General features: G+C 42.1%; 1 protein-coding gene across 1 annotated transcript in view; it reads right to left on the bottom strand.

Annotated features, from left to right (window-relative positions):
- LOC108034058 (uncharacterized) overlaps window positions 1–3,544 on the bottom strand; it is a 44,365-nt gene extending 40,821 nt beyond the window's left edge. Inside the window, exon 1 of the mRNA XM_044094011.2 lies at window positions 2,432–3,544. The gene's annotated coding sequence lies outside the window, so the exon portion shown is untranslated. The remainder of the gene's footprint in view (window positions 1–2,431) is intronic.
- Between the last annotated feature and the right edge of the window lie 8,867 nt (window positions 3,545–12,411).

Genomic DNA, 12,411 nt, shown 5'->3' with positions numbered 1-12,411 from the left:
GCTCTAAATTTTCTTAATCTTGTTTTAACAAATGTATATAATTGTCACACTTCATGTAAGTCTTATTTTTTCTCAGTCAGCTTTATTTCAATAAACAGATAAAGCTCTAAATATTTTCCAAAGTATACTAAGCAAGGGGGGGAGACAATGTTGTACATATAAAAAAAAGTGAAAATCAGAAATAACTCCCCAAAAAAATACAATTCAAAAGCCACCCCGAAGAATTTGAATTTTCAAATATCTATGCGAAATCATTCACTGGATTCTGTAGAGTGCAGTTTTTCTGCTACTTGTAGCTCTGCCACCCAGAGCCCTCCACAATTATTGCCGCTTTGAGGGCGGAATGGCCACTGAGGTGAGTCAATAGGGCCTTTGTCTACTCTCGACTTTCCTGCATCGGTTCCTGCTCCTGGGCCAACAAATTTCTCGCTATTGTTTACTGGGCTCAGAGTGCGTCGTTCCAGCCGCCTGAACTCTCATAGCTGCTTCCGTTTCCGGCTTTGTTTTCGTTGGGTTCCGTTCCGTTCTGGCCGCCCATTTCGGAAACCTCGGGGCTAGCATTCCACATTTGGTGTTTATTTAATTGTACATTTGCTGCCGGCGACTCCGCTGAGCCGTGAACTGTGCGGCGTGTCAACATGTGCTTTGGCTTCAGTTGCAGAGCATCGGCATCATCATCAGCCCAGAATCACCACCATTATCACCATCATCATCGTCATCGCCATGGCCATATGAGAGGTAAATTTCCTCGGTGGCCCATAGACACGGGAGGATGGGGGCGGTGTGATGTCTGTGCCTGTTGTTCTGGCTGCCGTTTTTGTTGCTTTTGGTTGCTTTTTAACGTGCGCCCTTCGTGTTATTTACTTAACAATTTACTGAATAATTTAGACACCTTTTCCGCCCAGCGGCGGTGCAGGCTATCAGAGCGGGCGTGCTCATCCTTTCAAACAGGTTTGGAGCGAAATGGATGGCTTCGCAGAAAAAATGTTTAAAAATTTTCACAAAGTAACCGAGGGGTTTTAAACTATCTATACTTTTATTTAATTATAATTTTTAGCCGTACAAAATGTATTCATTGTATCTGACAAATGCTTTCCCAGCATTTTGAAGGGCAAACTGATTGATCGTTTGCTTTTCAGAAATATTTTTGTTTAACAGCAAGTGACCGCTAGTCTAACCCACCCAGACTTCAGCTTGTTCCCTGAGCTTTTTTGCTGCCGCCTTGCTTCCTGTTTTCTCCTTGCCGGGCACCAATCCCTTCGCTTTCCTCCGATGGGCTTTGAATTAGGAACCTGACTTTCCTTTTGGGGGTTCGAGGCTGTGCGGAAAGTAAAACTTTCACCTGAGCCCGTGTGTTGGTGAGCTGGTGTGGCTGATAGTTGTCCACAGGCTCACACACGCTCGCTGACAATCAACCGCACTGTGTCGCCGCCCACACACACAGTGTACGGGGCAAAGCTGCCACTGGCTTGTGTTTACTTAGTCGAGTCTTTGACTGACACTTAATGCGGTTACCGACGTACGTGTGTGCGTGCTCGGCCCACTGTGTTGATAATGTGCATAATAAGCCTTAATTAATGTTAAATAATGAATTTTCTCATTTGCACGCCGTCAGCGTTGAAAAGGCATTGCCTTCGGCATTTCCTTGTTTCCATTTAATTCGAGGCAAACACACGACTTTCGGTGGGCTTCCAAATATTTGCAGTTTAAGCCCCGGTTGCCCCGAAAAGTGCCGACTTCGAACATTTGGGGAGGGTAAAAATGCGGGGTGAGCGGAGGTCCTTTGTTGTGGTTTTTCACCTTTCCCCTTTACGAAATTTACAGCAGCCGCAACACAAACATTTTAAAAATCAGCAAGTTTTACTTTGGGCACTTTGTGTGTTTGCCAATTAAATGACCCTATCAAAGGGCCTTTATCATGTTGGCAAGCCGTTTGACAGCCGTAGTTTACTCGAGCCTAATGGAATGCTGAACAAATTAATAGCAAGTTCCCAGATTAAGGCAATAAAACAATGCTGAAAACATTTCACAGCTGATCTGCAGATCCGTGAGCAACAATCTCCCATTTTATTATTTTGAGCTCCTGTCCAAAGTTGTGCGAACTCTTTTGTCCGGATAAAACTTCTTGCGAAACTTCATTCCCAATCCCCAAAAGCAGCCAGTCCTCAAAATGCCAAACTCTGCGTGGGCAACTCTTTTAAATCGAACACTTTTGTTTATTTACAGGCATTTAACCTAATTATACAGGCAACTTTCCGCATAACAAATATCGGGCAGGGCTCCTTCGACCCGAAGCTCAGGGCGGGATGATAGGACGGCAGTTCGAGCATATAAAAAGTTCAAACTGTCAGAACTTTGACAGCAATATTGTTGAGTTTTATGTACAACAAGCGGAATAACTAAAACAGTGCAGAAATTAGAAGCAACATACCGAAAATGTCCGAAAACTTTGCCCTCGACTCCTGCAACTTTCCCTCGTCGTTCCTTATTATGAAAGTTGTTGCCGTCCTGGCTGCTGCTCAGCCGATGGTGTTGTTGTCGCAGGGTAAAATCAATGCCGGCATATTTTATCCTTTTTTGATACGCAGCGCACAGAAACACACGCACAAGGACACACGAATGAAACACACCACTTCACTGACACAGCAAGGGAGCAGGAAATCCGACTGAGGCGAAAAAAACAGTTACCAAACTCAGCGTTTTTTATATGTGTATATTTTTTGTTATTTTGTTGTAGTTGATTAGCCGCCTGATGCTGTGGGTTTTATTATTTTTTGTATTATTTTCCGACTGGCTTTTCTTTCCTTTATGCGAGCGTGTTTTGTGCGGTTTTTATGGGCCTTGATTTGATTGCATTTTGTTTCTGGGCCTGTGTGGCGGGTAGTTTTTCCTGTTTGGCTGGCACTTTCGCTGACAGCCCTCGAGGCAATTATTTTTTAGACCCGAAAGCGCTCCAAACGATTCAATATTTGCTAGCTATTTGTTTGGTTTTATTTGGTGGAATACTTGGGGCGATGTTTTTGTTCCTCGAGCTGGGTGCTTGCTTTATTTTTACTCCCCTTTTTTATTTTCTGTCACTTTTTCGCAGTGGGTGGCATGCGTTGAGTGGCATGTCAATCAAAATCAATCAAAATGTTCGCGTTCTCGCGCTCGTTAGCGCTTACACATGTTGTTGTCGCTGCTGCCTCAAATTGCGGCAAATGGATTTCAGGTTGTTTTCCGGAGTTCCCGTTTTCCGTTTCCCGTCTCACGTTACCCGGCGCACTCGCAAAATCCTGATGGCGGCACGTACTGCCCCCTGCTTTCGCCACTTTCCCTCGCCACACACACGAACCACGCGGAATCTCGGGCACCAAGGGGCTGGTACGCGTTGGCTGACCTACTGGCCACCTCTTTGGGTCTAGTAACTCCGGACTGCAGTCCTTCCGGCGGAGTGCTCCACGGGCGGGGCTGCGGATCGGAGCCCGATCGGATGTAATCGAATCAGAGCGGGCGAGCGGGCTCGAACGGGTCGACTGCGGCGTGTCTGTCGCTCACGGCGGACGCTTTTCAACTGCTGCGCCCGCAACGCTCGACGGGTTTCCAGGCAGGCAGACGCCTCCGCCAAGTGAAAGGCAGGCGGCGTTCGTCACTGCTCTCGGCGACGTCCTCGTGCCTCGTTTTTCGCTCGGGAAACTGTTATACTCTCTCCCTCGCTCTCTGGGGAAAGAAAGAGGGCTGCGAGAGAGCGCAAGGGAAAGTCGTCGCGAGAGAGCGCACCACTTTCACCGGTTTCCCAGCCAAGGAACCAGAGCTACTTTATTTATATTTTCAATGTGATTTACGCGCTTATAAACTTAGAAGTAAACGGGATTCATCATTAAATCACATTCATACACTTTTCTATGTCAATTAAGGAAGCTGGGAAATAAATCAGATACAAACATTTTCGATGCCACGAGTTATCTAACCGGCATTTGCAGTTCATTAGGATTGTTTATTACATGTGCATATGGATTAAATAATCTCAAATAAAAAGGCCCATTTCAAAGTGATTACATTCTTCAAAAGCGTTCTTCAACATACACAAATTAAATTCATTAGAGAACAGAACACCCCAGTCTGTTATGAGAATTTGTGAAAATGAAATGGTTTATTTGAATATATATATAAAAGATATTAAAGACAATGCAATTTTTATTTTTAATCAGAAAAGCTTAAAAACAAGATTGTGAATTCCTAAAATTTGTAAGTCAAAAGACACATCCGAAAATCAAAAAATTTTATCAAAATTTACATTGTTTAGCTTACACTATTTTATTCCAAGAAAATAACAGAATACACTTTAGTTATTAATTTTTTACATTATTATAACACCAATAATATATAAGCGTACAGAGCTTAAAATTAGTATTTTTCAGCAAAATTAAGCATTATTGGTTTTGTTATTTTGAACCAATCTAAAAATCATAATTGCAAAGATTATATACAAATAAATTTAAAAATTTTGCAGACTCCGTAAACCCTTGTAGAAATAATAATTATATTACATATGTTATATTAAAATTTCAGAAAAATCAAGGAGTTTTGATTGTAGCCATCGGGCTACCTACACGTTCTGCTTTGTTATTGTTATTGTTTGTAGGATTCCTCGACTTCCTCGCTGCCTTCCACCAATTGTTATATTTATTTTCTTCATTCCCGTCTGTATAAGAGCCAATGGCAGACTGTTCCCACAGAATTTCCCCTTATTGGCTCTCTCCCAGTATCACAGATGGTATGACAGAGCACTCGTTCAGGGAGTCGGCGCCACTCTGGAAAAGCGAAGCTCGGAAAGCCAGAAAAGCCAACCTCGTCTCGCAGCTGACTGCGTGAGCTGGTGGGAAAACTTCACCACGGACTCAGGCGTGAAAACTCCCAAGCTGGAGCCCTCGGCCGGCGGGAGGGGTGCCCGGAATCGGAGGCTCAGATCGGGAGTGCATTTCCACCTAACCCCGCCCAAGTGCCCGTGACACCGGCGAAACGGGTCCCCCGGGGGTGCCAGAAATCCATTTTGGCCACGGCCAAAGACAAGAAAAGTCGAGATGCGGAGGATGGGATGCGAGAACCAAGAGGAAAGAGGGGAGGCAGTGGGCTGTCGGCCAGCAGCGAAAAATATCGATTCGGTTCGATTGTTGTGGCCTGGCCGCCCACAGCGAATTGTATATTGCTTTATAAGCAGCTTCTGTCTTTGGAGCACAGAAAAGAGAAATCAGCAGACCCTGCCCTGCGGTTGCTTATTTGGCCGCTTTAGTTTGGCTGCCATCAGTGAAGCCCTTTTCGCGATTTCAAAAACCAACGAGGGACTGGGAATTTTTCGTTTTACGCTGTTTTTCTTGTTTGATGCCTCCGCTGCCTCTCCCCCCATCGAAATGAGTAAATAACCAATGAAGCAGATAGAAATGTTTATTGTTATTCTTCGGGACTTTCGCTGCTCCTGCTCCTTGCTCATTCAAATCAATTCCTTAGGCAGCTTGTAGCCGAGTTTGTTTCTCCATTGCCATCTGCATCCCTATTTAAATTTACTTGGCCCGGCATAAAGGACAAGATTGTCTTCTGCCGAGCAAACGAGCCATTGCACATTATGAATGTTGGCTTACAGCCCTCCGCCGGAAAAGTACAATAATTAAGGCTGCGCTAAGTATACGCACCTTGGGCGCGGTGCTGCGAAGCTTGTTCGTCGTGTTCTCGGCTCCACTCCCGCATAGTTTGTGTCGCATTAAAACTATTTAAGTTTTTAATGCTCTAACAGCGATGATCTTGTGCGTGGCATATAAATTACTCAGCCGCCCCCTGGCCCCTGGCCGCACCGCCTTTGCATTAACGGCGCTTCAAAGGCCTCCGCCCTTCCACCACCCACCACCCACCACCCGCCACCCGGCAGAACGTCCTTGCCAGCGAGCGTGGAAAGCGCGGAATGCCGGGAAGCTCCAAGACGTTGAGCACTTTGCCAAAGTTTTTACTTGGCTCGTTGGCAATTTTTACTCTGTTGCTTTATAGGGATTTATGTTTAATCGGCCAAAGGTTACTTCAACTCGTCCGCACACACTCCCCTTGGCATGCAGACATGTTAAAAGCTCCTTTGTTTCTGAGACAGGACGAAAACGGCAGGATAGGGGTAGAGGAAGCTGTTACTTGCATTGTCAACACCGAAAGTGGAAATTATTTTGTGACTTCTGCGTCACCTACGGCTCACAGGAATATGCCTTTAAATGGGAATAGTGTTGCTTTGACCAATTGAATCAAAGCTCCCTAAAAGAACATTAAGTGACTTAGATAGCACTCCGATTATCCAGTATGCAGGTTTAAAATTGCGTGTTAGAAGCTTTCAAAATGTAACGACCAAAATGAACTGCTATTTCGAAACGTTTTTTAATAATTTCAAATTGTTGAAAATTGCACTATAAGACTAAATATACAGATATGCCATATTTATTTTAAGCAATTATACTTTGGTTCTTTACAAGTAGCTTCTTAAAAGTTTATAAAACTTTAACAAATGCTTAAAATCTCTTCTTAGCGAAATTATCCCATTAAATACCCGGCAGGGCAAAAGAGTCAGATAAATAATCCTACTGCAAACTAAAATGCATTTTCCCCTCCCTGTTGGCCGTTCATTAACCCTCTCTGAGCCGTTTATTTACTTGGATAAACTGTTACAATTGCTCCAGCTCAGGTTCGGTCAATAAACGAACTTTCGCTGGACTTTAATTGAAGAAGTGGCACCAGCTGCATGCAAATCTTGGCTAGGACTTGCACTCCGACAAAATTCGAAAATTAGTTATTTAGTGGTCTTTTGCTAATATATGAAATTTTACATTTTATTTTTGTGTTCGATTTCACCATAGTCGACATCAGAAATCTGACTAATCAATAACTATTTGAAAAACTTTAAAGCTCTAATTAATTGATTATTAAGGAACATATTTTTACTAAATAGTTGATTAGTTACATATTCTATGGGATAGAATAAAATCTTTCAGAAAATTACTAACTTTTATTTAATGTTATTCAGCGTTAAGTCTTAAAAGGACATTAAATTACATATGTTATAAGCAATAATTTTATGTTGTCTTAAAAGGTATTTCAAAATATTTTCTTGTCATAAAAATGTTTCTAAAAAGTTTAATAGTTAAATATAATATATTTCACTAAATATTTATAAGAGTCGTAAGTATGCTAGGGTACAATTAAGAATGGATCTCCCGTCCTGTTACTTCGAGCCAGAGGTACGTTCGTTTTATCTACAGGATAAGCCCGACCAAAAGCAACATTGATTGGCAGTGCGGGACGTAGTTCTTTGATTTTGATTTGTGTCTAGACCGAACAGCGCGTGCCTCAGTGTCGACGGAAAATAGAAGAGCCAAGCTCGAGGAAAACAACTTGGCTTTGGAAAATTCATTGCCCGCGCGCGAAAGTTTATTAGATGCTCTTTGCTGTCTGTCTGCGTCCTTTGTCTCTGCTGTAGTTGCCTTTGAAACGCCGCCAGAATTTTAATTTCCGCCCGGAGCGTGTCGCACGTGGCCGCACTGTCAAGGAAGTTGACAAAGCCGGCAGCTCCTTTGAGTTACAGCCAAGTACCGCCGACCTTTGTGGGCGTTGTGGCCCACAAAGTTGGCCGCCTGTCTGTAATTATGACCCGTTCTAATTAAAAGTCAAAATAGTTGACCTTGAGTCCGGCTAAAAGTACGCATGGCATACAAGTGTGTGAGCGTTTGCCATCGCCAAAAAAAGAGAGCGCGGGAAATTGAAAAACAAAAAATAACGGACAGGGAATATTCATGGGAAATGGTTGGCGATTGTTTTCGACGCATTCGAGCGTTCAATGCACTCCAAATATTTGTTCAAATATTTGCCAACACGCTCTAGCTTTTCTGCTGTTTCTGTTTCACTTCTGTTCGCCTTGTTAATGCTATTGTTGTACAACTTTTGTGCAAAATATTTTACGCCCCACAATTTCCTGGAAAATCTACATTTTCGCCCAGGACTTTTTTTCTTTTCGGGGCAGTGCTCAAACACACACTGAGACAGACACACATTTATGAGAATGGCTATTGGCATCGAGCCATGGCCCAAAGCCGTGATGCAGTTGGCTCGTTTTGTGCCTTTCCCAGTCGGTATTTCCAGCCTTTGTTTCGATTCCCAGGCACCAACGGGCGAATTTCTATTACCGAAACTTTGTATGTACTCTATAGGGATATAAAAATGCTATCAATCGGTAGCCATATCAATTTCCCAGTCGAAGGGTTAGCACCTCTGTGGGCAAAGTGATAGGCCTCCCCTGTGGTGCTGAGACATAGGGTTTTTGAACTGTTTTGTGCACTTCTGTACTGGGATCCATTCAGTTTTATTCGATATAGTCAGAAACCGAATTTCAGGAATTTAAATTAAGCATATTAACATTTGATTGGATTTTTGGATTAAAAAACTAGAGAGAATGCAATTGAAACTAACAAATAAATTTTATTTTACATAATGTTTTGATTATTATTGCGATTCAACTTTAATTTAACCGGCTTTAATTTCACAATATTACGTACCAATGATGCAAACTGATTTTAAACATATTTTTTGAATTCATAAGGAATTTATTGATACACCACATATTTATAATTTATCTCAAAAAATAAAAACGTTTAAAATAGTTCACTCCTGATTTACAAATGATTTTAAAAATAAAGACATTGCTCTTCGATTAGGGCATTCCTTAATCGCTGGCTTCGGGCTATCGAAGATTTGCTCAAATTAATACTTAAAATGCGCTGCGTTGTCAGGCTGGGATTTGTCTGGCTGCTCTGCCTGCCAAATGGGAAAAATGTTCGCTCCGCCGGTTCTATTTTGGCACGGATTGCATAACAAATGCACAGGCCGAGGATGGTAATGGAAATGTCAATGCAGCCCCCTGGTTGGGCCCAAGCTTTGGAGCCAGGGGAAAGGTGCTGCTATAACTCAATTTAATGTTGAAATTCTGGCAATTAAAGCGACTTCAGCCGACTAGCAAATGGCTTTAGTAGTGGCAGCTACACAGAAAAAAACCGTGACGATCCATTTTATATTCTTAAAGTTTTTTTCAAGCTACATATGTAACTTTAATATTTGTAAAGAGGATTTATTTATTTATTTAAGAGAGGGCAAAAGCAATACAGCCCGTAGATAGACAGAAATGATACTGGATTTCACAGAACGGGTCGTCACATCCTTTGCACTTTTTCCCTGTGTACGTATATTGCAAAGGCAATTGCAATTTGCCCACTTTTGTGCTGCGCACTTCATAAAGTGAATCATTTGGACAGGCTGCAGAAGTTGAATCAGAAGCCTCAAGTCGAGCATGCATTTGGGACTTGAGCCAGACTTGAGCTAGTGCAGCAACTCGAAACGGAAGCCTGAAGAGCGCAATTAGCAGCCCTTTAGCCGAAAAGAATAAATGCCGAGCTAAATAGCTGAGGTAAACGCACGCTCTGGCTAATTGCGGACCATTGAGACTTTGAGCTGGTTAAAAACTTGCAGAGCCTCAAGTGGGCAAACAATCTCGAGGGACTCAGAGATGCAGATTTAGGCACACACTCGAGCCGAGATATAATTTGAAGAAGTTCACAAGTGGGCGCCGCAACTGCCAAAAAGACATGAAGGTTAATTGTGTTGCACTATTGCCGAAGGCACGGCATTGTATCTTGTATCTGGCATCTGAATCTGCACTCGAGAGTCTGTGTGTGCGGCAAAATAAATTACATTTGTGCTGGCTGCCAAGAAAATTGAAAAATTCTGCATGGCTGGCACTCGTTCGGCCTGCAGCCAGGCAGTCACAGTTTGCAGCTTCCAGTTTCCAGCTCCTAGTGACACAAAAACTGTCGCCCCGAGAAGCCCGCACTCACTTTTCCTCCCCCAAAAAGGCACCTTAATATACGAGCCATGGATCCCATAGATACATATGCATTCCCCTGCCGGCTTGCAATTTTCAGTTGGCTTGAGAAACAATTTGTGACTAATTCGAAATATATTTGCATTGTTAGTGAGAATGTTTTGGATCCAAACCCTTTGACACAGAACATAATATTCGAAGTATTCCGCACACACAACAATTAAAACCGAACTCTGGGGACATATATACATTTGCAGAATTTAATAAATGTTTACTAAGTCGCATTGAGCAAGCATCAAAAGCTGCTTTTTCCTCATGCCATTTTGTGTTTGTATATATATATATATAACGATTAACATGTGGTTTACGATTTCGAATACTGCTCGCATTCGTTTAATCTGCAAACTTGAAACGAATATCATAAAAATGCTTTCAATAATTGTCAAATGCATTTCTGACTAATTTGAAAGAAGTTTATTTTTCATGAAGCCTATGTTTCATTGTAGCGTTTGGTTTTTCATGCCAGAGTCCCAAGTGTCATTTATTTGAGTTTAATAATTAAAGTATAAATATATGTTTATACTGTGTTAGCATGCTAATTGGGTTTAAGCAACGAAATCGTGGTACTGGGTTGAAAGCAATAAACATGTACTCGTAATACTAAATACTATTAAAAGCATCTTTATTTCTTAACAGTCTCTTATTCACGTAAATAAGATGATAAATTATAAAATGGGTAAAGACGGTAGCCTCTACCCATTTTATATTTTAACCAAGACCCATAATATTCATTACTTGTGAACTTTTTTAACTGACTTACAAAAATATTTCCCCTGATTCTACCAAAAGCAGCTAATAAAATAGCGCATTTTTCTGATATAATGTAAGTGGAGTTAAGTGGGCAGCTATTTTATGCTGCCGCCTCTTCTGAATACCTCGTACTCCAAGGCTCTTAATCGATTCTTAAGGATCCCCTGAATTGTTTCGCCGGCAACGTGTGTGCCATCGAAATGGATTGCATTGTTCTTTAAGCACCTTCCATGCATTCCACATGCTGCACTATAATTCACACTTAACACTTGCGTTTTTTCGCCGGGTCGGGGTTGAGTTTGAGTTGTTAAGGGCCGGGCCATTCTTAGGGCAACTGCTTCGCACTTTGCGGAAAGTTTTTATGCCACTTTTATCTGGCAACACGTAAATATTCGTTAAAAGTTGAAATTTAATTTTATACCCTTGGCGCTTCTCGCAGATGCAGCTGCAGCTGTTTCGTCAAGTGCGACGGAGGGAAAATCAGCCAAATAAATTTCACTTGCACCTTTGGCCGGGCGTGGCGCGTCTGTTCTGGATGCTTGTTAGCATTAAATTTATGTCTCGACATAAATAAAGCTTTTCTAAACAGTTTTCGCTCTACGCTGCGCGCTCTACGGTCTACGTGAACTCCGGGGAATACTTTCCGGGACTTTCTCGGACCCGGATTAGCTCGTCTGGGCGGCGCATCTTCATTCGGGCTGCGGACACGCAATTGAATACCAGATTACGTCGTTTAGATAATTTCATTGAGATAAATCCGAAGCAGCTGTAATGGCATTTAATATTTATTATTATTATTATTATTAATCCGCATGCGCAGGATCACAGGATTCCTTTGTTTGGCTAGGAAGTTGCGTCGTCATCGGTTCAATGACTTCATCTCTGGCCTCTATTGGCGGCCAAATGGCCTTTATTATTGATGCCTTCGCCTTGTTTATGTGTCAACAACAAGCGAATTCTCATAAGCAGAAATTTCATTAAGTTGGCAATAGGAAGGGCCAGCTTTGTATAATGATCCAAGCCGAAGAAGAAATCGATAATTTCCCTTTTTTCGGGAGTCAACTTTTCCGATGTGTGCTCATATTGGTTTAATGTGACGTAAAGTTCTCTTGAAGTTGGCTTCCGCCAGAGCTTGAGGATTATGATTGATTAAATAAAGAATACCGTTAGGGATTTATATTTGGAAATTGAAGTATTTCAGGGGAGTGTAAGTTAACTGCTGATGATGGCTGGCTACAACTTTCTCCCAACTAAAGAATAGGTATTCTGAAGATTGTTGTTTTATATTTCTGACAATTATTTAATTTCTCTTAATACGTACTTCCCACTAATTAGCCCATTATAAGAGGGCTTTGGAAGTTAATAAGTACTGGGCCACATGCCGTGTTTATCATTTTGAGAAATTGTCATAATTGATTGTCATTTCAAGGTTAATGGCTCGCCCCCCCTACAGGGCTCCAAAAGTTGTTCATTAGCGAAGTCGTTCCATTTCCATTCCCACTTCCATTGGCAATTTTCGTTTTCCCTGGCATTTCGGATGTCAGAGCATCAGCAACATCAGTTTTTGTTTCGGCCTGGCTAATTAATATTAGGAAACAACGGGACCTCCGTGTTTGCCAACTGCGTTGGCTGTCAAAACTTGCGCAATTTATATTAAATTACGATCGAGTGAAAATCAATTAGAAAACATTCCATAAAGCGGCTGCCCACAATTTCCGCCATTC

The sequence above is a fragment of the Drosophila biarmipes genome, chromosome 2L (assembly GCF_025231255.1).
Source record: "Drosophila biarmipes strain raj3 chromosome 2L, RU_DBia_V1.1, whole genome shotgun sequence".
Classification (NCBI taxonomy): Eukaryota; Metazoa; Arthropoda; class Insecta; order Diptera; family Drosophilidae; genus Drosophila; species Drosophila biarmipes.
Note: the sequence above shows the minus strand (reverse complement) of the source record. Positions and strands in the feature narration are given on the sequence as shown.